The 25,875-nt window shown below is 46.6% G+C and overlaps 1 protein-coding gene across 2 annotated transcripts in view; it reads right to left on the bottom strand.

Moving 5' to 3' along the window:
• ZFHX3 (zinc finger homeobox 3) overlaps nt 1–25,875 on the bottom strand; it is a 255,481-nt gene that overhangs the window by 167,337 nt on the left and 62,269 nt on the right. The gene's annotated exons all lie outside the window — the stretch shown is intronic.

Raw genomic sequence — 25,875 nt, 5'->3', positions numbered from 1 at the left:
CCAGGAGAGGTGTATGAGGACAACTCTCCAGCCCCACCCCACACAGACCACTGCTATCCACACCATCTCTGGGCCAGGGGAATGTGGGAGTGGGGTGGGCAAGGGGAAGGATGAGAGCAAGAAGGCTTAGTGCCCCCCAGAGAAAGGATAATAAACAGGGACCCAATGAGGGAGGAGAGAGGCTGCTGCTATTGCTTATAATGACCACGTTCCTAAGTTTGAGTTCAAAGAAGGTGTGGGAGGCTCCGGGGGCAAGTGTGCAGCCTACAGTGTAGGCTACCTTTGCAATGTCCCCAAAGGGGAAGGTGCCTTTTTACAAGCACTTAAAACCAACAGTCAAAATATAAAACCAGGCCCAGTGCTTCTGTGACCATTGTGAAAAGGAAGAGAAGACTGGTCCCCAGATTCCATCTCCTCCACCCCAAGGAGTCGCGGTCCCTTGCCTGGGACTTGGCTGGCTTCAGACTGAAAACAGACAGATGCAAAATGTGAATGAGCTTGGTATTCCCAGTAAGAACAGACCAGCCTCTGCACCAACCACCTCTCCGTCCAGCAGCACCCAGATCATCTCGTCCTGCTTGGAGGGAGCCTATTCACCCCGTGCTTGGTGGTTTTTGCGATCAAGGATCGCTGACACAGCAGCTGGGCTCACCAGCCCTGGTCCCGCACCTGCCCCTGAGTTATTAGTTGCTACCCAACCAGCTGTCCTTCAGCCCTGGGGCTTTTCCGTTTCCGACTCCAAAGTGCCACTGAGCTGAATTTGCCCTGTGAGACCTGGAGTCCCCAGGGAGGGAGGCATCAGATCACGGGCTGCTGTGCTTCTGCGGCAGCGTCATCCTCATTGCAGGGGCACTTATTCTGGCCTGGCCCTGCTCCCACAGGCAGCACAGCACCCGGCATAGCCCTGCCCCTCCACCTGCAGCTCCCTGAACACCCGTCCCCTGCTACTCCTCCTGGAGGACACTTGGCAGTTTCTCCACCCCACTGTCTCATTCATACACAGCAGATGATGATTTCAGCTGAGCTCGGATCTCCCTCCTCCCCCCAACCCCCGACTCCTCAGACTTTTTTCATTTCTTGATTCTTGACAGCACAATGAGCCAAGAGCTCCCCCTCGGGAAAAGATGGGGAAGGCAGGTTTACCAGAAGTCTCAGGAGAAGTAACTTTTTTAAAGGATGTGCCACAAAGTGTCTAAAACACTCACGTGCGCACACGCGCGCACACACACACATCTATCTCTCAGTTTATAACCTCAGTCTTTGCAACAACAAAGCTCCATGTGACTGCCTTGGAAAGGTCATATTGATTTGCAACAGAGATGACTACGCTAAACCAGACCAAACAGCAAATGCAGTGGGATTTCCTGGCAAGGCTTCGCTGGGATACAGGTGAGAATCCAAGGTGGCTTCCCTTAAGGAAGCTCCTGATTGGCTGGACAACCTCTGAAGGACATCTCAGGCCAAAAAGGTTGGCAGGCCTGAAGGGGCGGGAGGGTTAACAGCCCGATTGTAAAATCAATGTCATAAATGCTTGGTAAGTTACAGGAACATGCGGGAAGAGGAGGCTGCGATTGATAAAGGAGAACAGCTTTGATGCTGCACCAGGGACTTGCTTATCGACAAGTCTCCTCTCCAGCCTGGGCTGAGCCAGAGAAACCTGCAAGCGTTTATCAATTAATTGGTGGGCTACTCTTGCTCTGTCCTCTCCTTCCTCCTCCTCTACAAACTATCCAGCTAAGGGGCTGGGACTTTTCAAAAAACTTCCTCACTTTGTGTTCTACTCCAAAGCAAACGCTATCGAGAAAAAATGACGTTGTGACCACCTCTGAAAGACAGACCACCTGGTGGTGATGACCCTGGAGCCCACGCCAAGAAGACCGGGGCGAGGGGAGCGGGGGTGGGAGAGCAGGATGCCACCTCGGATCCAAGCTGCCCGCTCCGGGCTTCCTTCCCATGCACGCTGCCTTGACGAGCCAAACTGTCTACGACATGTCACCAAACAAGCAAGGCACAGTTCACAGGCCAGTCCCACGTCCTCACTGGGGAGCTTGTGAGAATGTAGACTTTTTCCCCCCTCCCTGGGAATCTGCATTTTTGTACTATCCCCAGGAACTCTAATTACAGCTTGAACCACTTTCAGTTTCATAACATCATCACCAGATTGCCAAGTTTTCTGTGTTTGGTACCAGTATCACCAGGTAACCAGGGAAGGTTGGTCTCAGACTCCCCCACTAGTCCCCGGGAGGTTCAGGGATGGGGAAAGAAAAGAGGGCACCAGTGCACTGAAGTGAAGTCTCTTCAATCTGTCCAATCCTGCAGCACGAGGGCCTTGGGGCATCCACCACTCTCCCACCCAGCCGCGGGCAGTCTCTCTTGCTCTGTTCATCAGCCAGTCAATAAGAAAAAGGTAGTTCTTACTTAAGGAGGCAGAAGTCAACTCGGCAGGTCGATCAGCACTCTGTCTGTAAACATGGTTTCCCGTAAAATCAATGATCTTCAGTTACAGAGGGCAGCCTGAGAACGCAGTGGGTCCCCGCAGTCTCCCAAGTAGCCCCGCAGCCCTACCAACCCCGCCAGCTCCGCCATTCATACCTCTCACTGGCTCAACCCTTCCTGCACTCTCTTGAAAAGGAATTTGGGTCTTCTTTTGAAAAACCTAAATTCCCTTTAAGTGTCCACGTGTTCTACTCACCACCCCCAGTATTGTCCTCAGCATGCTATCTGTGTTTAAGAACTCAGACTTTAGAAGAGCACATGCTTCCAATAAGAAAGTTACAGGAGTAACCTAGCTAGCACTAAGGTGTGGGCTCTCGCCCGCGCTCTCTGTTCAGCACTTTAATTTGCCATTGGAGAAGGAGATTCCAACACTTTAAGAATTCCCTGACCCTTGCTTGTCTTGGAACCGCCCCTAAAGCCCACTCCATCTTTGCAAATATCATTACTTTCCAAAGACTATTTAAAATGATAAAACTCCACCATAGTAGCCTGTGGCTCCTCCATAATCAAGGTATCCATAACCCTCCTCAAACTAAAAACGTGCTAACGACAGCTTCAGGGAAGCTGCGGTGGGGGGTGCAGCTGTGAGGAAGGGGCAGGGGTTTCTGCTATTCCTCCAGCTCCCAGAGAATTAAACACCAACGGTTGCACTGTGTAATTTTAAATTGTTAATTAGCACAGGGTTAATTAGGCGGTCCTTTCACAAGAGGCTGTTTGGCAGAAAACCAAGAAGGGAAACAAAGGGGAAGGAAAGAAAAACAAAGAGAATAGAGTCAGTGAGAAACTGTTGCCTCTGTGATCACCAGAGAGACGTCACAGCCAGGAGGCAAGGGCGGCTGTCTCTGGGTGCTCCCCTGCTCTGCCAGCAAGAGAGGCAGTGAACATGGCCTTCCTGTGGGAGACGAGGCAGTGTTATGTCAAAAGCCTCAAAAATGGACGTCTGGGGTACACAGTGGCTCACGCCGATAATTCCAGCATTCTGGGAGGCTCAGGAGGGTGGATCATTTGAACTCAGGAGTTCAAGACCAGCCTAAGCAAGTGTGAGACCCCATCTCTAAAAGAATAACAAAATTAGCTGGGCATTGTGATGGGCGCCTGTAGCCCCAGCCACTTAGGAGGCTGAGGCAAGAGGATTGCTTGAGCCCAGGAGTTTGAGATTGCTGTGAACGATGACGCCATGGCACTCTACCCAGGGTGACAAGAGTGAGACGTTGTCTCCAAAAAGAAAAAAGAAAAGAAAAATGCACATACTCTTTGACTCAGCAAATCCCCCTTTCTAGGAATTTATCCTAAGGAAACCACCCAAGAGATGCATGGAGGTAAAGGATTATTCATCACACCCTAACAGGAAAAAAAAAAAGAAAACAATCAAGCAAATTAGGGTCTCTAGATACATAATGATGTCTTAACTCCATACGTTGTTACAAAAATTCCTTTGAATAAACTCATAGGCCTGGGGAAACGATCATGCAGACGGTTAAGTGAACAAAACACATACAGGCAAGCATATGAAAATCTGGGAGATCTATATTAAAAAATTCATAATAGTGATTTTTAGGGGATGAGGTTATGGGTGACTTCATTTTGTACTTTGTGCCTCTATTTCCCAAAGCTCGTAAAATTAACACCTTCATAACAGAAGCCGTCACTTACTGACTGAGGCACCATGGGAGGCCTGTGGGTGATAACCACACTCTGAGATGGATGCTGTTCTCATGCCCACTTTAAAGATGGGAAAACTGAGGTTGCCCAAGATCATGCAGCCTAAAAGACGTACATGACAAAACCAGAGTCTGGCTGTGGAGTCTGTACTTAGCCCCTCTTGTTTTTCTTTAATGTCTATGTTTCAAAGAAAAGACCAAGATGTCCCTACATCCAACATTCATTTGCATTCAATCCTTACATACCCAGAGACCGTCCTTAGATTGTGGAATACCAGAACTGCTATTACAAACGAAGACTAACAATCCCTCCCAAATACCTTTTTCTTGCTTGGGAGTGATGGGGAGGAGAGTTCAAAGTTATCTTTTTTTCTTTTTTTCCCCCTGTAAAGATAGGCGCTTGCTATGAACTCCTGGCCTCACCTCAGCCTCCCAAGCACTGGGGCCACAGGCTGTGAACCACTGTGCCCAGCCAAAAGTGGGCCTCACCCGGACCTTTTTAGACAGGTGAGAAGGGGTGAAGGGAACAGGAGAAGGTGTTGTAAAGAATTAGAAGATTCTCCAGGTATCCCGACTACAGATCAGTTGCACTACAGCTGAGGGCTTTCCTTCCTTCAATGCCTATTTAGAAGCTACTGTGTGTCCGAGGCTAGGGAGAGCCTGATAAACAGGTTTCCGCTTACATTCTTGTCAGAAAGAGAGAGAACCCCAACAAATGCAAACTTAAGTGGTAAAAAGTACTCAGAAGTAACAGCAAGAGAAGGAAGGGGATGCGTGCGTGTATCATTTGGGATAAAGTAATGACGTTAGAGGTAAAAGGGTAGGTTGTAGATGATATACTACAAGTTCACAGTTTTCGAGCAGAGTTGATAGTTGCCAAAAAAACATTTCATGTATGTGAGGCGAGGGTGGGAGGTGATTCTGAGGAATTCACCACTAGCTACAGGGCCAGCAAGAAAACGCAAAGTAAACTGAAAAATAGCTTCACTTAGACTCTCTGTCCTGAGAAACCCAGTTAAGAGTGCTTTCTAATTTTAATAAGATCTCTCAAAATCTTTTTTTTTTTGGAGAGAGAGGATCTCTGTTGCCTGGATTAGGGTGCAGTGGCACAATCATAGCTCACCGCAGCCTTGAACTCCTGACCTCAAGCAATACTCTTGCCTTTCCATTGGAGGGACTCCAGGTGTACACCGCCATGTGCCTAGATAATTTTTAAAATTTTTATTTATTTATTTTTTTTTTTTAGAGATGGGGTCTTGCTACATTGCTCAGGCTGTTCTCAAGCTCTTGGCCTTAGTTTCCTAAAGTGCTGGCATTACAGGCGTGAGCCATTGCACCTGGTCAAAACTTATCATTTCTTTATATATAGAACCACAAAATGTCTTTCAGATAATGAAGTATGGCCAATTATATTCATAGCTAGCTGATGCCATCACCTCAGGTGTGAATGCAAAGTTCCATATGTCCAGGGACTGTCACAGTGTTCTGTCTTGTCCTTGCTCTGTTCATTGAGATCGACACTGAAATCAACACATCCATCCATCCACCGGGCACATAAAGCTAAGAGCACTAATATGCCAGCTACATGTGGAATCAGGAACGGGGGAAAAAAAAAAAAAGATCTAGCCAAGTTGGAACAATAGGCCCAAATTAACAAAATTTTAGAAGGATAAATATGGAACCTTGTATTTAAGTCCAGCAATCAGCTAACCAACAGGATGGAAGAGACTGGGATTAACAGTAGTTCTTGCCAAGAAAAATAAAAACAAAGACCAAACACCCTAGGGGTTTTACTTGACTACAAGTGCAGAAGCCCAAAGCTGATGTGGTGGTGACAGGAGTTCTCTACACCTATGGGGACTTTCTCTGTCCGCATGATGCATGTTAGCGACCACTCTGGGGAATCTTATAAGGGAGATACAACTAACAGGCTGGGGCGCCGTCAACAGGGCTGACCACAAACAGCTCAGGAGAGCAGAAGAGAGAAATCTACTGTAGGACAAGACACCGTCCTCAACTGCACAAAACCCTGCCTGCCGCATCCACGGAGGATGAGTGAGCTCCGAGGCTAAGCCAGGGGTAATAAGAGTAATTTATAAGGAATTAGAGTGGGGATCAATGTAAATGAAAATCTTTCTCAGGCTTATCAAAGTTCCCAAATGGAATGTCTATGCTGCGCAGTAGAGTCCTCACTGATTTCGTGACCTTGATGTGTGGTCAGGAGTTTCCATCAAGGCTGGCTTGGAAAAGTGAAGATTCTTCTCATTCCTGGGTGATCAATCAAGTTATTCATTCAGCTTCAACTTTCTCCTTTTGTGTTTCGCTCTGGCGGCACCCTGTAATTCAGAGGTTATCACCCAGCAGGGATTATCTGTTGATTTGTCTTGTCTCTGCCACTAGGCTGTGAGCAGCAGGAGGTCAGGTTCATGTGCCATTCATCTTTCTGTCCCGCTCATCCAGGATGGACTAGGTGCTTAATAAAACAGTGGAGGAAATAATGTAACAGGAGCAGTGATAAGACTTCCAGAGAGCAGAACAGATGACCCTTAAACACATTCCTTTTTTTTCTCTTAGTTTAAGAGGTGTCCAGTGTTAATTATTCTTCATTAAATGAACAGGGGCTCCTAAAAGAAATGGCCAATTCTTGGGGTGGGGCAGGGAGGGTGCAAGATGAACCTAAAACATCTTCTTGCACTCAAAGAATGAGGAGGATGTGTCACAATGACCCAGGTGCGGGCTGGAGACTTGTCAGCCATACCTGGGATGCAATTTGAGCAAGAAAATAAAATGGTAGTAAAGAATTGCAACAAACAGATGAGAAGGGAAAGTTCTTCCTTAGGCTAGAGCCCCAACTAAAATAGGTAGGATTTGTGGAGTTAGAATATCACTGTTTGGTGACCATTCAAGAAAGAATCAATGGACACTAAAAAAAAAAAAAGTGGATAAAAGCTGGACTAGAAATAAGAGTATTTACAGTCTCAAAGTAGCTCCCACCAATATTCCTTAATCACAGAGGAAAAAACAAAAACTTCACGGTGGTGAAACCGGTCAGGTACCACCTTAATCAAGTGATCACAGTTCATGTTACCAGCAAGGAGTAAAAGAGCCCTCATGTGCCTCCTGAGAGGATGAAGTGAGAAGAACGCAACATCCCTGCCCTGGGACTCTTTCCAAAAACACAAAAGCTGAATCTCACCAGGAGGGAACAGGACACAAATCCAAACTGAGGACAGTCTAGAGAAATGTCCACACCATCAATGTCATTAAACAGAAAGACAGACTGAAAAACTGTCTCAGATTAAAAGAGACATGACGAATGAGCATTACCCGTCACCTGGAATTTCCTTTTCCTAAAAAGGACATAATTGGAACAACTGGCAAAATCTGAATGAGGTCTATACCTGGGCTCATAGTAATATTTAAGTGTTAATTTCCTAATTTTGATAAGTACAGTGTGGTTATATAAGAGAATGTCTTTGTTTATAAGAAATGAACCTTGGCATATTTAGAGGTGAAGGAGGATGAAGCTTCAAATTCTCAAATGACTTAAGGAAAATTATGTGTGAGAGTGTGTGCGTGTATTGTATATATGTGTGTGCGTGTATTGTATATATGTGTGTGTGTACATATATAGGTAGACACACATACACATACATGTGGGAGGAATGAATGAGATGGTGCTAACGTAGGGTGTGAGAATTCTTTGTTCTATTCTGAAATTATGTCAGAAGAAACTGTCCAGAGTAAAACTCTACACAGCAAACCTCCAAAACTATGTATGAATAGTCAACCCACTCTGATATGCACACCCTCATCTTTATATGAAATTCATTTCTTGCATAGCTTCATGAAAGGGAGGAGGCTTTGAGGCCAGACAGAGGTAAAAATAGACAAGAAGAAAACACTAGTCTTCCTTTCCTCCAGCCAAGAGGCTGCTAGGAGGAACCCCTGAGGCGTCCTCAAACTTTATAAACAGGGGGCCAGTTCCCTGTCCCTCAGACTGCTGGAGGGCTGGACTATAGTTTAAAAAAAAACAAACAACAACAACAAAAAAAAAAACTATGAACAAATTCCTATGCACACTGCACATACCTTATTTTGAAGTAAAAAAACAAAACAGGAACAAATACAATCACACCGCCTCATGTGGCCCGCGGGCCGCAGTTTGAGGACCCCTTTAGACGGAGGAGAAGAATAAATGGCCATTCTAACATGGGCAGAACTGTGAGCAGTACAAGACTGAACCATCTGCTTAAGATACCTGTGATCCTGACTTTGGGCAGATTTCCCTAACTTGAGGAAATGCAACTTTAAGTCAAAGGATGAGGGTAGGCACCAGAGAAAGGAGTTATTCCAGCAGTCTGCAACGTGTGAGCATTGTTAAATCCAGACTAAAGCATACCATCGAGAAAAACACCCACCAATGAATAAACGATCCCTTCACTAACCTCACCTCCTCAAAAAAAAAAAAAAAAAAAAAATCCAAAGACAAACCAGATTCTCAGATAAGTTGAAATCTCTCCTTCAAGGGGCAAAGAAATGATACCCACATCAGTTTAGCTGGGAGTCCACTGAAGAACCCATCTAGTTCCATTCTGTGCTTTGACAACAACCGTGTTTATCTGTTGCTGCTGCATGAAGTCATAAATAGGTGAGACGCCATCTGCTTGGTAGCAATTTCCCAGCAGCCACAAAAACTATTCTGTAGCCGTGGCCAGGTCAGAGAACACGCACCACCCCATCAGGTCCCTTGTGCTGCAGAAGGGCCCGTTGCCTGGAAGGCCCGGAAAGTAGCCCAGGCCGTGGGCTTCATGTTTGCTAGTAAGTACATCTGTGCTATTTCCAGCATGAGCATAAATCAGCCTGGAAGTGAAAACTGCTAGCTCAGCCTATTCTGCAGGGAATCCACAACCACCACGACATTCTGGTTACAGCAGCGTGGAGTCATGGAGGAGAACAGGAGGGAGTCGTGAGATGAGAAGCAGGGCTGGGTCCAAGAACCCAGGTTGCGTACCCTGGAAGAGATGAGCTAGGACTTAAAGGAATAAGAGTTGTTTTTGTTTTGTTTTGTTTTACTGTATACAGAGGGTGCCAAAACAACATATACACATGTTAAGAAGAAAACTGTATTAAATTTGTAATAATATATACCAAGAAAAAAGATGAATACAAGTCATGTTAGCACCTCTCATAATCTCAAGTCAAACATGACTTGAGTATTACAAATTTAATACAGCTTCTTTCTTTCTTAAAACGCGTGTACCTACCTTTGGCACCTTCTGTATCCAGATATGTGTATGCCCAGCCTTCAACAACTACCAAAACCACAAATATAATAAAAAAAAGCCAAGACAAATCAGCAAGTGCTCACGCTCTGGCTTATTCTAGAAAAGAATTGGAGGCAGTTTAATCAGCTATGCAGTAACCATGTGCCGACCTTCAGTTCTTAATCTCCATCCACCCTCGCTTGGTCGCACGGAGGCCTTTCTGCCATATCCTGAAGACAGAAGACCAGCCACCCTTGCCTGTCGTGACCAGACTGTGCACCTGACCTGGATTTAATCACCATAAAGCCCCGGCTTCCTCCCAGATGTGCAGTAGCACTTGTGTTCACCAAACACACTAGTCTGACCCAAGGGCACTGATTACCCCTCCCATCTGCCAAGTACGCAGCTCGCACTTCCAACCTGCACCACCTCCTGGCGCCTTCCGGCTAAACTGGACGCCTTCCCACACTGACTATAACTGAGGCTTAAATGTTTTCCTCTGCCAGCATCCCAAAGCGTTTCATCTCTTCCCAATTTCCTCAAAGTCCCTCTCAAAAGCTCCCACTTCTGATCTCTCCATTCTTGCTCCTGGGCTGCAGAGCAGAAGCTCAAAGACAATGTAGAAACATGCCATCTGGCCCAATATAGCTTCAATCTGGCATCTCATGATGTTCAATTTATTTTAAATAACTTCTCCTGATTAAAGTAGTGTGAGTTCATTGTAAAAAATGTGAACACATACAAAAAGACTCCACAGCTCAAGAAAGAATCACCTACAATCCCACCAGAGAACTAGAGAACCACAGCCGGAGACAGTTTTTCAGGCTTCCTTCCTCCGTGTGTCTGTAGTTACAGGTGTTCTTTACCAACCTCTGATCGCACTGCTCCTTACCAGGCTCCCCTTTTAATTTAATGTAGCATGAAACTTTTCCTATCACGTTAAATATTTGTCTTAAGTTAGAACTGATGACTACCTAGATATTGCATCGTACAGATACAGCATAATTTCCACCAGATGGTATTAGTAGACATTTAAACAATCACCAGTATTTTGCTAATTCTGCAGCAAATGCCCATAAATCTCTGCACTCACGAAACCATAAAAATAAGCAACAGTTCTACTATTTACTGTCTACCTGGTAGGACCAGGCATGATTTCAGGCACTATTTTTTTGAGCACTTTTTTTTTTTTTTTTTTTAGAGATTGAGTCTCACTTTATCACCCTTGGTAGAGTGCCGTGGCATCACACAGCTCACAGCAACCTCCAACTCCTGGGCTTAGGCGATTCTCTTGCCTCAGCCTCCCAAGTAGCTGGGACTACAGGCGCCCGCCACAACGCCCGGCTATTTTTTTGTTGCAGTTTGGCCGGGGCCAGGTTTGAACCTTCCACCCTCAGTATATGGGGCTGGCACCCTACCCACTGAACACATTTTTTCACTTGATCCTTGCAACAGCCCATTTTACAGATGAGGAAACTGAAATGTGGAGAGCTAAGCACCTTGCACAGTTTGCACACAGTTTAGTCAGAGTTTGAAGCCAGGGAAGCCTCCTTTACTACGCTGAAACCCAGGCTCTTAATCACGACCTTCCATCTCTATTTCTGTAGGACTCATTCCCCAAGGAAGCAGAATTGCTGACTAAAAAGACAGGAACATTTAAGACCCAATGGAACGTACCAAACTGTCCTCCATGAAAAGTCCTTCCAACTCCTACTTGCCCTGGTACATGATCATCTATTTTCCTGTACCCTCATCAACAGTGGATATTGCTTTTTTTTTTTTTTTTTAAAGTCAATTCGGCGGGCAAAAAATGGTACCTCATTTAAACTTAAGCTTTTTACCAGTAAGACAGAACCCACCTGTAGGTATTTACTGGCAATCCAGATTTCTTTTGTGAATTGCCTGTTACTTCTCTGGCAGAGGTATGTTCTCCTTCCCTTGTGATTTAATGAGAGGGCTCAACAGGATTTTACTGGCGATCACTTGACTCCTAGCCCAAGGCCCTATTCCATGAGCTCCCAGCCACAAGCCCATCTGACCCACTCACATCACCAGTTCAGACAACATCCTTCCTTCAGAGCTCCACTCCTTTAAACAAGTGGACTCTGCCCACTGCCTCATTTTCTCAACATCCATCTTTCTAAACTCAGGTGAGTCCCTCCTTTCTTCCTTTCTATGTGATTGAGGCTAAACTGCACCAATAATTTTCCAGCTATTTTGTACAGCCGAACTGTGGGACTTAATGGAAATACACAGAGATGTTAGGCCCCACCCCAGAACACAGCTCTCTGGAAGCGAGGGCCATGCAGTCTGCCGCAGGTGTGTTAGCAGACCCTGCATCTCCAAGATCAGTGCTCTCTCCAAGGTTACTGGTGCCCTCCTGGTGTTGGTCAATGGCTTCTTGTCTCTTCTGCTTTCATTTTCTTCCTACTCCCCTGCACTCGAAACCGCTGACCCTCTTTCCTGAAATCTCCCCGCTTTGCTCTTCTGACATGTAATTCCTACCTCTCTTATCTCTGTACTGTCTGCTCTCTTCCTGTGCCTACAGCTGTGCATGAATACATTTTTCCACTCACTTGATAATACTCTCTTGTCATTTCAACCCACAGAAATCTCCCCTCTCTGTTCTCCTATAATATTCAAGTACCATCCAATCTTTCCCCCAGGCTCTCTGCTCTTATCTCTGTCCATCAACTACCTTAACTACTTTTGTGGTTTCAATTACTGAAATTATGAGTTGACTCCGCAAACTAAAATTTCCATTCCTGACTTAGCACTTGACTCTGCATCTCTTAATTTTAGTCGACCACGAGACACCTGTACGTGGTGGGCTCTCCATCACTGGAACTCAGCAACAGCTCAACACGTCCAAAGAAAACTAACCTCCCCTTGCTGAGGGCCCTGTTTTCTCTGGGAGGAAATTTTTGGTACCATCTTTGATGATCTCAGTCTGGCCTTCCCAATGTCATATCCATCTCCAGCCTTGCCCATTCAAGACACAATTGCCAAAATGTGCAAATTTAAAAACCCCAGACTGGTTTCAAAACCGTAAGATCTACACACCAGCACTACTATGCAATCATCTGTCTTACTTCCCTCCAATTAGGGAGAGCTTCACCCCATCATCTCCTCCTTGTGTGTTCTTGCCTCCATCCCTGCTGCTGCAGAATATCCTTTCTCTTCCACGACATTTAAGAAGACACTCTTTAAGAAGCACAAGCTCGAGTTTTACTTAGGCAATAAAATCTTCTGTTCCCACTCAAGCCCATAAAAATCTCTCTCCTATTACACCTGTGGTGCATCTTACAAGGGTACATGTGAAACTTACTAAATGTAGAATATAAATGTCTTAACACAATAACTAAGAAAATGCCAGGAAGGCTACGTTAACCAGTGTGATGAAAATGTGTCAAACTGTTTATAAAACCAGTGTATGGTGCCCCATGATCGCATTAATGTACACAGCTATGGTTTAATAATAAAAAAATAAAATAAATAAAAAAACCTCTCTCCTCCCTGTATTCCTGCAGTCAGCACCACCACAGCGTTTGTCCCTCAAGAAATCTCTGTTTGACCAACCTTTGCTGCTTCTATCAGACCAGAAACTGTGTGAGGGTAAAAATCAGCTTGCATTTGTTTATTATTTGCAAGGTGCACAATTAAGCACCACCTAGCACAGTGCTGAGAAGGTATTAGCAGTGCAGGAAAAACCACTTCATTAACTGTATACTTTCCAAGAGATATCTTAAAAAACCTTAGTGGGAACAGGTTGATCTCAACATTATATATATAAAATTAATCCCAAAAGACCCAAGAATCCTAATCCTGAAGTTTGAGTATGCTGAGCATTTCTGTATTTTGTGGTTTATAGCACTAGATTTATTATTTCTTATTCCAGAATCACTGAAGGCCTGAAGTCTACAGAGGCAGTCCTCATTCTAAGGTATTTTAAATAGTTGCTCAATGAGGATAGGCACCCGTAACTGAGTGGTTAGGGCGCTGGCCACATGCACCAGGGCTGGTGGGTTCGAACCCATCATGGGCCTGCCAAAAAAAAAAAAATAGCCAGACATTGTGGCAGGACCTGTAGTCCCAGCTACTCGGGAGTTTAAAGCAAGAGAACTGCTTGAGCCCAAGAGCTTGAGGTTGCTGTGAGCCACAACACTACAGCACTCTACTGAGGGCGACAAAGTGAGCAAAAAATAAATAGTTGGTGGATGAAACAGAAATCCAGGAAGCCAAGCAAATCCCTAAATACAATTCTGTTTAGAAGTGGAAAAAAAATCAGGTATGAACTATATGCAAGGAACTCCTGGGTTTCTGCCTCTTGGAAGGGGTTATCAAAACCATGCTCACTAGGTCTTTAGAAAGATGCATCTGCGATGGTTCCTGAATTCTTGCTGGGTAATTCTTTATCAGCATGATATTAATTGGAATAGAAGTCACTGCTATAGATCAAGGCTGCACAAACCCAAGAAACTGAACTTGGGAAAAGTCTCTGTTAGCACGTGCAGTTTCTGGAATACAGGTAGATGCAGCCATGGCCTCAAGCTTTCTGTATACAGATCTGATCCACATGAGGACAACCAAATATCACATTACAGCTGCTCTTCTCTGATCCTACAGCAGCTACTTCCAGCACTTGGGAAACCCACCCAGCTCTCCTGGGTAGAGGAAGCACATCCTCCCTAGTCACTCAGCAATGAGGAGGTCAAGCAAGGCTGAGATGTGAGGTGGCAATGGACAGTCGTCCTCAGCAGCTATCTCCAAAGCCAGTCTTCGACTAAAGGAGGGTTTTCCTCCCAGTAGGAAGAAAGCCACATGGTGGGCTCACCCTGAGCAGCTCGCTCTGGCACAAGGCACTGTGACAGCACAAACAAGGGCTGGCCCCCGAAGACTCATTAACAAGGCAGGACAGGCACGAGTCCTTTAGATGTCCCTGGTTTGTTGGCATAAGTGGCCTTTCAAGCAGTGGGAGCACAGGGACCCCTAAACGTGGCAAGAACGGAAGCTACAAGGTGCACCATTGGTAAAGGGATGGAAAGAGGACCCACCTTTGCAAAGGCAAAACCACAGACACACCCAGTCTGCCCTGCGCTCCAGAAAGGGTGGTGCCTTAGGTGAGCAACCTCAAGAGACCCCTCGGGTGGTGTGCACCAAGCTGTCCCCAACTTCCTATTCAGAAGGCACGCCGCAGACAGCGTCCGTCACAGATTCTCTCCCACGTAACTCATTTGACTACACTGAAGACCTGAGACGCATATTTCATAATGGCTAGTCCTCAAATCCTAGAGGCCTGGGGATCTATTTCCAACTGAAATTCTCCTCCTGGATGACAAGGTGGGACCATTGCAAGAACTACCACTAGGAACCTGCGGGCTCTTGGACAGACAGAAGGGGGCACAGATTCTGCTTGTCTTCTGCGTGTGTTTGAAAGACTTCCAAATCCCAATGCTTCAAACCCAAACAGGAGGGTGCAAGGAACCTTAATCACATGCCCCGTTCCCCACGCCCCCTTCTCCATCCCACATGGTAATTACAAAGCCCGCTACTTGCAGTTACTTTTAATCAAGAAAAACATATTGAGACGCAGTCACCACTGGCTACTTCAAAGAGTGGCCTTGGTAATTAGGCAAGACGACAAAGGGAAATCTCTTCTTAAAGTGTAAGGATCCAAGAGTTCACACTTTCTTAACCTTCCAGGAGCTACCCAAAGAACCAAGTAACTGCAGGTCATAATTACAACCTCACGAACTCAGCAAAAATGGCACAGGTGATCTTTCTCCTGCTGCTGCCCCAAATGCTGCTTTTGGGTCAGCAGCTGCTATGAAGAATCACCAGGGCCATGCGACATAGTACTTAGATTAATTATGCTTGAAAGTCTCTTATCCAAGCACTGCTAAGACCGAACAATTGAGTTTGGGAATGAGTGTGGTTACAGACTTTCCTTTAATGGCTTCCTGAACACCCCGGTTAGGTCTGGTCCCAGGGGGGGAAACTGCCAGTTCGGGTCATAAAATGTGATCTGTATAGATCAAGGCTCTGTGCTGAGTGTCTAGGATGGGAGAGGAGAAATGTGTTTGTGCAAACACGGGACCACAGGAAAGATGAGAACTTCAGCTTCTTTTCTGAACCTACTTTCTTCTCTCTTCTGCTTTGGTGCCTTGAGCTCTGCTCACCCTACCAAGACTTTCAGCCAGCAGTTCTAATCTTGCATGATGCCAGAACAAGAGAAAATTTCGGAAAGTGTTCCTGCCACTCCAAAGATTTGGGGCAGGGGGATCAAAACTGGCTGGTGAGTGGGGCCAGTTTCTTTGGCATCAGTAATACAGGGGCTTACTTGAGTTCTGGCCCGATGGGTCTCAGTTTTAAACACCTATGCATATCCAAAATCTCAATGGCTGCTCTGATGATTTTTATTCATTCACACAACAGATATTTATTGAGGGCTACAACATACTCAGCATCCCTCCTATCGATACAGACTCCCGCTAGCTTGCTCCCAGTAGAGTCCAGACATGCAAAGGAAGAACCTGGAAAGCATCGATCAGGGAACCGGGAGAAATGAACTCAGCCCTCACATCACTGCCAGGATTCACTCCACCTACACAGCTATCTGGGTGACCACTCCCCCCCTCCCCCCATTCCAGCATCTTCCTGCTTTGATGCCAGAATCTGCCCTGATAATAAGGTGTACTCACAGTGATCTGACTGACATCTACCACACTTAAACGTGGTTTGACTGTTGCCAACATAACAAGGCGTGCAACTGCCCTCAGACCCTATAGTGCTGGAGAACACAGAGGCCTCGAGACTTTGCTTCATCTCTCCCAGTCCCCTAAACGTTCCCCTCCCTCTCAGGGGTCTCACCCTCAGTTCACATGGGAGATAACAGGTAAAGGAAAGGCAGGGGCCGAGCGTGGTGGTTCACCCCTATAATCCTAGCACTCTGGGAGGCCAAGGCAGGTGGGCTGCCTAAGCTCAGGAGTTCGAGACCAGCCTGAGCAAGAGTGAGACCCTGTCTCTAAAAATAGCTGGGCATTGTAGTGGGCGCCTGTGGTCCCAGTTATCACGGAGGCTGAGGCAAGAGAATTGCTTTGAGCCCAAGAGTTTGAGGTTACTCTGAGCTATCATGCCACAGCACAAAGTAAGACTCTGTATCAGAAATAAATACATATATACATACGTAAATAAATAAACAAAGGCAAGGCAGGGAGGTGTGAGACTGACCATTTCCTAACAAGCCCAACATCCCCTCCCTGCAGGATGAAGGGCACACTGTCCTACAAGGGTCCATGAGAGATGGTCAGAACCACAGAGCTGGCCCATACACAAGCATCTCTTCTCCTTTGATGTCACTCCCTTCTACTGGCTCCTCTCCAGCACTCCAACAGGTTCCCACTTTCTCCCCTGCCCTTTACGCTCCCATCCTGGTTTCTTTGGCGTTGACTCCTCTGTGCACTGGGCCTTGTGACTTTACTGGCTCGACACACACAAGCAGCAGAATGTTCCAGAGGCAGCGTCTAGCCTCCCTCTGTCTTGTGAAGAGGTGGTGGGTCAGCACGTGAACCTGTTCCACTGCCCTGTGCCAGGTATTATCTTGGCCCAGCTTCCACGTGATCAAACAGTATCCCTGTATAGAGTCTCATGCTCATGACACCTACTGAGAGTCATGGGGAATGGTGCAGAGGATGGAGTCTTGCTCTTAATGGACTTTTAATTGAAACATGAAGTCTAGGAATTAAAACGAACCACCTTTGGGATGTGATTCAGCATCCAGCCCTCCCTTGGCTTCGAGCTGCCTCCCCACCCCCAGCCATCGGTTCCCTGCCACACAGATCAGTGGACAAAATTACTCTCCACGCAGGTCAACTGGAAGGGCTGGAATTTCTAGAATGCGTTTAGTGTCCACCTATAGGAGGCTGGGGGAGAGGGAACAAAAGCCACACCAGCCATGTACTTATCACATGAAAATTCTACTGACCCCAGAAGCAGGGCAGCAAAACCTATGCACCATTTGAGGTCCACACCCAGGAAGGGGCTGGGTGATGAAATTCAGTGAAAGTGAGGGGGTGAGGGGAGAGGAAGAAGAAAAGGACCAAGGATATTCTTTCTTTTTCAAAAAAAAAAAGGGGGGGGGCTCTTTCCTAAGCTTTCATTCCCCAGCCCTTTCTGCCTCTGGGATGGAAAGTGTTACTCAGCTGCAAGGCCTCTTGCTAATTGTGGGTTTTTATTTTTATTTCCTATTACCCTCTCGCACGCCTGATGAGATTATTTTACCGGAACTGACACAGCTGGAAGCAGCAGGCATACGTGGAGCCTCTGAGGAGGTGATGCAATTTCATTTTCATTGATCAGAAATCAGCAGGGCAGTAAGTGATGGGAAATTCCATTAGAAGAAAACTTGTGAGCCATGAGCCTCAACTTCCTAGCCACACCCAGGACCCCCAGAGGTCCTGCCTTCCTCTGGATGAAGCCCACAGAGAGAGATCAGAAGAGCTCTCCTCCAGAGAGCCACACTGCTGGCATGGGACAGCGTCCTCCTGGGGCAGAACGTTAGGAGGCCCCTTGACTCCACGGGGCACCTCTGTTCTTTTCTGGGATTACACAAAGTTTCCCAACGCCCTAGATAGGCCCCCTGACAGACAATCCCCAAAGCCCCTCACAACTAGTGCTTATGGGATCCAAATGCCAGCAAACAAGGAAAGGAAAGGCCACTAGGTGACAGCTGTAAATATAGTTGACCCTCCACAGCTGACCACTTCCCCACACGGACCACCTCCTTAAGTTGACCTAATTTTCATAGACTGGACATGCATCACATGTACATATCAGCACAGTTCGCCTAGTTCCTTATGTTGACCACCTGTGCATATTGACCATTCTGTTACAGTCCCTTGGACGGTCAACAAGAGGTTCTACTGCGTGTCCCCAACTACTCACCCTGTGCTAGGTGCCCGCCACACACAGACACGGCCCTCCCCTAACCCTAGGGTGACCGTCTCTCTCTCTCTCTCCTGGATAGACCAGGAGGGAGACCCAGAAAGGTGCCTGCCCGAGGGACGGCCCAAACTCCTGCCACCAGCAAAGGCAGGTAAAGAGTCTCAAACACGAGTCTTATGAGAAGCTGAAGCATGTCTGACTGACTAGTCTATTTTCTTTTCTTTTCCTGATCATCCACCTCTATCAGGCTCAACACCGCAGCTATTGCGCTGCCGTGTTCCAAGCTGGAATCATACATGAACGTCTCTTCAAAATGCACAGAATGGCTGCCATTTTAGCAGTGGAGATCCCCTCCAGCTGTTAACCCAGCAGACATTGCTTCACTTATTACCAAAGGCCTATGGAACAAGAACAGTGAGGAGCTACTCAAGACGATAAGTTCTACAAAAAAAGAAAAATCACCACGAGCTGGGTGGCTTTCCTGACCTCCACTGACGATTGCGTTGTATAAAGTGTGGATCAGAGGAGAACCTAAGCCCAACACCAAGTTAATACTGCTCCAAACAGCTCCTCGCCATTAAAATGGAAGTTTTTCAAACCACTGGTAATGACAGGGTGTCAAACTGAAATGTATTAGTAAACTTCTACAGAGCACCTACCCTGTGCCTCAACAAAGTGGAGAATCTGTGGAGATGTGACTCTGGCCTCAGCAAGATCGCAGGCCAGGTTAGAATCACCTGGTGAGACCACCCAGCACACAGGTGACAAGAATCCACAGGACAACGTCACAGCATGGATGGGGCTGGGGCAAAATAAGAAAGAAAAAAACAAAAGTGAAAGAAAACTTGAGCCAAAAATGAAGCCTAAAACGCATACAGTAATAACCCACCCAGGAAGCTGCAAAGGGGGCTCTAAGTTTTCTAAAGGTCAAGAAGAGAACAGCATACTAACCTTGTTTCAGGTACACTGTCCACGGTGCACAAGAGAAAAAGAACAAGCCAACTGGTGAGCGTGATCGAGTGGCAATGGTTTCCCAACTGCCCCAAATGGGGTAAGACTGTCCGCAAGCAGGGCCTGCAGCCCTGGCCCCCTGACCTCTCTGGGGGAGGTAATAATGAGTGTGCATGAGTGTGAAGCTGGCTAGTCTCACTTCTCCCTTTAACAGACAAGAATAACGACGCCACAGGGTGTTGGTGGTTTGCCAAAGGTCAGACAGCTGGTCAGTGGCTTAGCTAGGACCAGGACCCAGGTCTCTTCCTGCCCATGTGGCCGTTCTCTGTCATTCTTTACAATCCCCAAGCTGGCTGGATGGGTGGGGACACACATGGAGGCTGGGGGAGGAGGAGGATGACTCCAGATTAAAAGAGACCCCCCAAACCAAATAACCAAATGCTCTATGTAGACTTCATCTGGACACCAGCTCTAACCAATTAACCAACCAACCAACTGGAAAAAGCTACTTCGGGGACAAAGAGATGTGTCTAAATTAAGAGTTGGGATTACATGATGTTAAGAATTTGTCAGTGCTGTCAGGGAATAATGAATTATGTTTACATTACAAGATGATGGTGCATCATGATATGTTTGCTGGGCTTTAAAATGTAGCAATGAACAAAAACGATTAAATAAACCTGGCAAGAAGTTAATTGTCAGGTCTAGGTAACAAAGCTACAGAAGGGTTCGTTTTATTATTCTCTATTTTTACAAGCTTTTGGGGGGGGGGGGCTTAAAAGACCATTCGCTAGCAGGGTCATCTGAAGGAAAAGCATTGACCAGGACCAAGCTACTCAATCTTAACTTGATAGTTCATGGCAAACCAAGCCTTTTTTTTTTTTTTTTTTTTGGTCCCCCAAAGAAATGCAAGTTCTCTTTTCTTTGGAAGAGCACTCCTTCCTGAGAACTCCCTCAGTCCCCACTCTCTCTAAAGCTCCTTCCAAAACTCACCATCTGCTGAACCTTCCCCTATTCCTCTCGTCAGAAGACACCAAGCCTTGCCGTGCTGCTAATGTTAAGAAAACCATGTGAGAGCCCCAAATTAGTTTCATAGTAGGGCTGAGTACATTGGGTACTTTTTCTTCCATTCTTGAGATACTTTACTAAGAAGAATATGTTCCAGCTCCATCCATGTAAACATGAAAGAGGTAAAGTCTCCATCTTTCTTTAAGGCTGCATAGTATTCCATGGTATACATATACCACAATTTATTAATCCATTCGTGGATCAATGGGCACTTGGGCTTTTTCCATGACTTAGCTATTATGAATTGGGCTGCAATAAACATTCTGGTACAAATATCTTTGTTATGTTGTGATTTTTGGTCTTCTGGGTATATGCCCAGCAGAGGAATTACAGGATTGAATGGCAGATCTATTTTTAGATCTGAGTGTTCTCCATATATCTTTCCAAAAGGAATGTATTAATTTGCATTCCCACCAGCAGTGCAGAAGTGTTCCCTTTTCTCCGCATCCACGCCAACATCTCTGGTCTTGAGATTTTGTGATATAGGCTAGTCTCATTGGAGTTAGATAATATCTCAAGTGGGAAGGGGGGGTGGGTAGAGGGAGGGGGATCGGTGGGATCACACCTGTGGTGCATCTTACAGGGGTATTTGCGAAACTTGGTAGATGTAGAATGTAAAGGTTTTGGCACAGTAATTGAGATAACGCCGGAAAGGCTATGTTAACCACTGTGATAAAAATGTGTCAAATGGTCTATGAAGTGAGTGTATGATGCCCCATGATCATATCAATGTATACAGTTATGATTTAATTAAAAAAAATAAATAAAAACAAAAAAAAAAAAAGAGAGAACCAAAGACGCTACCCATCTCACGGGGTAGGCACAGCACCTGATACAACTGTAAGTGGTAACTGTCATCATTACTGAGCCAAAATAAGCCTGTTTATAAGTTAGTAGCGTGAGATTACATAAGAGCTTGATTTAGAACTTTCAGTCAAGGTCTGATTAAGAAAAAAAATGTAGGACAGGTGCAATGGCTCACACCTGTAATCCCAGCACGCTGGGAGGCCAAGACAGGTGGATTGCTTGAGCTCAGAAGTTCCAGACCAGCCTGAGCAAGACCCTGTTTCTAAAGAAAAAGAGAAAGGGAGGGGAAAAAAAAAAAAATAGAAAAACTAGCCAGGCATTGTCATGGGCGCCTGTAGTCCCAGCTACTTGGGGAGGCTGAAGCAGGAGGATCGTGTGAGCCCAGGAGTTTGAGGTTGCTGTGAGCTGTGATGCCACAGCACTCCACACAGGGCACAGGGTGGGACTCTGTCTCAAAAGAAAAAGGAAAGAAAGAATCACTGGAGATGGAGATCATTTGGTAAAGATTAGAGGGGGGTAGGCATTGAGAAGTTGAAAGTCACAATTGTTGATTTAATGGGTTAAATGGGTTAAGTATTTTTAACAAGTTCAATGAGTTTACAAAACAAGGAGATGTTTACCAACCACTGTTTTGGGGCACACTGTCTTTCATCTCAGCATGAATGTTTTATAAGGCACCTAATTGCTTTGTAAATCCTGGGCTGGTTCCCACTGGGCTGGTTCTCTAGCTGATCAGTAGGGAAATGGCCCCTTGGCCAGAGGCCTCTTGCTACATGTGCTCCCCCACCCACCACCCAGAACACCCTCCCTCTGACTTCAACATCCCCTCAGCACACAGTGGGCCCCTGAGAAATACTCGGTGCAATAGGCTTTTTCACAGTAGCATCGATATTTGACCAAGAGCACAGACACACCCAGCACCAACCTCCCAAAGAACAATAAACAATGCTCCTTCCATTTACACAGTGCTTCAGACACTTTGTGAGCACTCACATCTGACCTCCAACAATCTCTTTAAATAGCCGGACAGGGAATCATATTTCAGATTTTACACGTTTTTTAAAAATGCATTCTAACATTAGAGAGACTGCTGTGAAGTCATTCTTTCTCGAGGTCCCCCACAGCTGGCTAGTGGCCCAAGGATCAGGACCCAGGTTCCAGGTCTCTATTCTGGCATTTTTTCCTCTGTAAAGACATCATGTCCTCAAAGAGAGTCACCAACTTGCAGAGAGACAGGAAGATAAGGACCAAAATGGACTTGCTCCATGAAGAGCGCCCCAAGCTTCCAAATCCTTCAAAAGCACATTTCATTGAAGTAAGAGAAAAAAAACACAAGTACACCAAAGACCCCAAAATAGGTATGTCACCCATCACAGCTAAAAGGCAGATACGTAGATCACTGTGCGGGTTTTGAGGCAGACTGTGCTGTGGTCCGTTAATTATTTCACTGCCAAGAAACACAGGTGACAGTCTCCTTTCTGATTCATCTGTGCAAGGTTCACCTTGCTTGGCTTATGGGTGGGTGTTGCTGGTGGGGCTTCACGTGTTTACATCCACATAGATTTTTCATTTCTTGATTTTTGTGTATCTCAGAACTTTCATAATGACCCACATAACACCAGATATTGAGTTGCTCTGCACAGACAAGAACCCTGATGGGAAGGTGCTACACTGTGAATTTTTCCATAGATGGGAGTGCTGGAGGCCTGGGAAACAAATCCGGGAGAACATCGTCTGCTGAAGAAGGACCTTAGGCCACAAAAGGGGATAAGGCATGAGTAGGCTGAGGGAGATTCCTCCTGAAGGACTCTTCTGTGCAGACAAGAGCGCCACCCAGAAGGGTCTGACTGCTTGGCTCAGAAAGCTATTTGTAAAAGGAAGACTCAATAATAAGCTGCCGACGTCCAGGAGCTCCCCACAAACCAGGCCACGCTCAGAAGGGCTGGTGTCAATGTGGAGTTCAAGCTCAGACCAGGAGGGAATGTCAAGGGTGATCCTGGCCAGTGTTACTGTATCACAACCCCACAAACATGCCCATCTCTACGTGAGACCATGAAGAGGGACTCTGGCTGCACTCCCATCACAAATGCCACTCATCCTACAGCCATGAGCAGTTTCTTTGGTCTCCCCTCTGCCGCTACAGGTGTAGCCCCAAGAGCCCAGTTCCTACCAGGACAGAAAACAAAGAGGCTCATTAGAAAACTTAATAACCATCAGTCATCTGTGGAACCTAAATGACTGAGCTGACACTTTCAGGAAGAGCATTAATGCTCAAAGGAAAACTTACCATTGTACGGGACCAAGATAACCAGGGCAGAGGACAGGAGAGGGGTGATGGTGACAGGGTCCTTTGACACCCCATCAGAGGGAGGGATCCAGACAGGAGGCCTGCGTAGCCATGGCCCCGCACAAACTCTCCAACCACAGGTAGGAGACCATTCCCACCAGCTCCCCGGAACAGAAGAGGCCTGCTGTTGCTCCCTGGGGCCCCTCCCTCACCAGCTTGGCCCCTGCCAGAGTGCAGGGTGGGGCCCTGCTCAGCAAGCCCATGGCCTGATACTGAAGTCAGACCTCCCCTTCACTCCTGTTGCACAGTTACAGCCTACAGAACCTTCCACATCGCTGTCCAACTCTGCAGCCTGGCTTCCTGGGCCTCTCTTGCATGGATCCCTTGAGCAGTTGGGCCTTAAACCCTTGGGCAGGAATCTCATACACCTGCGACCCCCTTCCTCTACCAGCAGGAAGCCCTGCTGGCTTCCTCCCTATCTCACAGTCTCATTCATGGCTCTTCTTGGGCAGCCACAGGGGGATAAGGAAGCCACAGGCTGCAGGCTGGGAAGATGAGGCCCCCGACTCATCTTCCTCCTAGTCTGACCACTGCCGCCACCACCACCACCTCCTCCTCCTCATTCCTCAGTGACTCCATGAAACTTGTGTTCAGAAACTTTAAAAATTCACTCCTGAGGCTTGGTCGATGGCTTCCTGTTAGAGGTGAACATCACTCAGGTGGAATAGCACCTGCGCTGTCGGCTCGGCAACCCTGAAGACCCCACGGCAGACCCCTTACAGTCTGCTGAAAGCCTGGGCCACAGGGGTCGAGCCCACCCCAGGCCACAACAGAATTTATTTTGTATTTGTACACATTATATATTTATATACATAGGTAGATAAGTACCTATATATACATGTCTGTTTTTACATAATGTATATATACATAAATACGCATATATATCTATACACGCACATCTCTCATAAAACAAAACAAGAGCAACTGAAAGAGAAATGCCATAGAAAGCTACCAGGATCCCATTAGCAAGACCTTGTCCCCAAAGTTTGTGATGACTGTCGCTTAACACTACCTAATCCCTAACTGGCAGGGTCTGGGGACTGGTCTCCAGCTGTTCTCCTAGAGCACACTGTCCCCGTCACCTCCATTTCATCAGGAGGGCAGGGGAAGTAAACATTAACCAGACCAGAGACAGGGCAGCCAGGGAGGGTGATACTATCTCAGGTGGCACCAAAATCCATCTCCAGCGTTCCGTCATCTTATGATCAACTATGTAACTCCACACCTTGACTAGTCCAGGGAACCTGAATTCTAGAACTCAATGTCCCCAAATGAGTGGTTTCTGTCTAAAAGCAAAACGGCGGATCACAAAACTGCAAAAGTCCCGGGAATCCTTGTTGCATAAGCGCACGGTGCTGCGGCCTCCACTGAATTCCACTCCCATTGGTTTGTCCCCCAGGAAGGTGAAGGTGGAGCAGAGGGGAACCATGGACTGGAGGACCCATGGCAGGGAAGAAACTGAATATTCACTCTTAATGTTCAAAATACAATCAAAACCCCACTGCCATAATTGTTTTAGACACCAACTCCATAAAAAAAAAAAAAAAGAAAAGAAAAGACATCTCTACAAAGTTGCATTGGCTTCCAAAGTCCCATTTAACCCCCTTCCTTCTCCACAGCACTTTTTGATCCAAGTCGTGTTTGATTCACTGACCAGCCCTCCAGCTCCAGCCCTCACTCAGGCCGGGACCAGAGCCGTCTTCCAGCCAACTGGGGAAGGCACAGGCCTCACTGGCAGAGCAGGGGTTAATGGAAGCTGACCGCAGCACAGTTGTTAAGGTAATCAATACCACTGAGATACTAAAGCAGCATAAGCCACAATATTGATTGCCAAGCAGATGATAAAACTGTTTATTATGATAATTGCAGGGTCCCTGCAAGATGCTCCCAGCGCTTCCTAAAGCTGTTTACAAAACTAATAAAGATTTGCCATTTCAAGGTCTTCCATTGTGACCATCCCTCTCCCCCCTCAACCTCTCACTCTCTGGCCCACCACCAAAAAGCAGACCTCATCCCCAGGCTGTGGACACGCTCCTCCCAGGGACAGGCACTGGGGTGGCCTGTCCTGGGTGGAGCCTCACTTGCAGAGCCCTCTCAGGAACAGACTGTCCTCCCCTCACCCCCCAGAAAGGCAGGACGGAAGCACAGCCGACAGCCACTCATGGCGTTCAGATTTCCTCCTTAGAGCCCACCATGTGATAATGGTGGGATTTTATCGACAGAGGGGGGCTGCTCAGGGCTCCTCGGGCTGACATCCATTTGTTGTAACACATTTGAGAAACCACACCACCTTGGTTTGTAATTAAAACTTCTCTGGAGAACTTGGTGGCCGTGG

The sequence above is a fragment of the Nycticebus coucang genome, chromosome 2 (assembly GCF_027406575.1).
Source record: "Nycticebus coucang isolate mNycCou1 chromosome 2, mNycCou1.pri, whole genome shotgun sequence".
NCBI lineage: Eukaryota > Metazoa > Chordata > Mammalia > Primates > Lorisidae > Nycticebus > Nycticebus coucang.
This window is presented reverse-complemented; position numbering and strand designations above follow the sequence as displayed.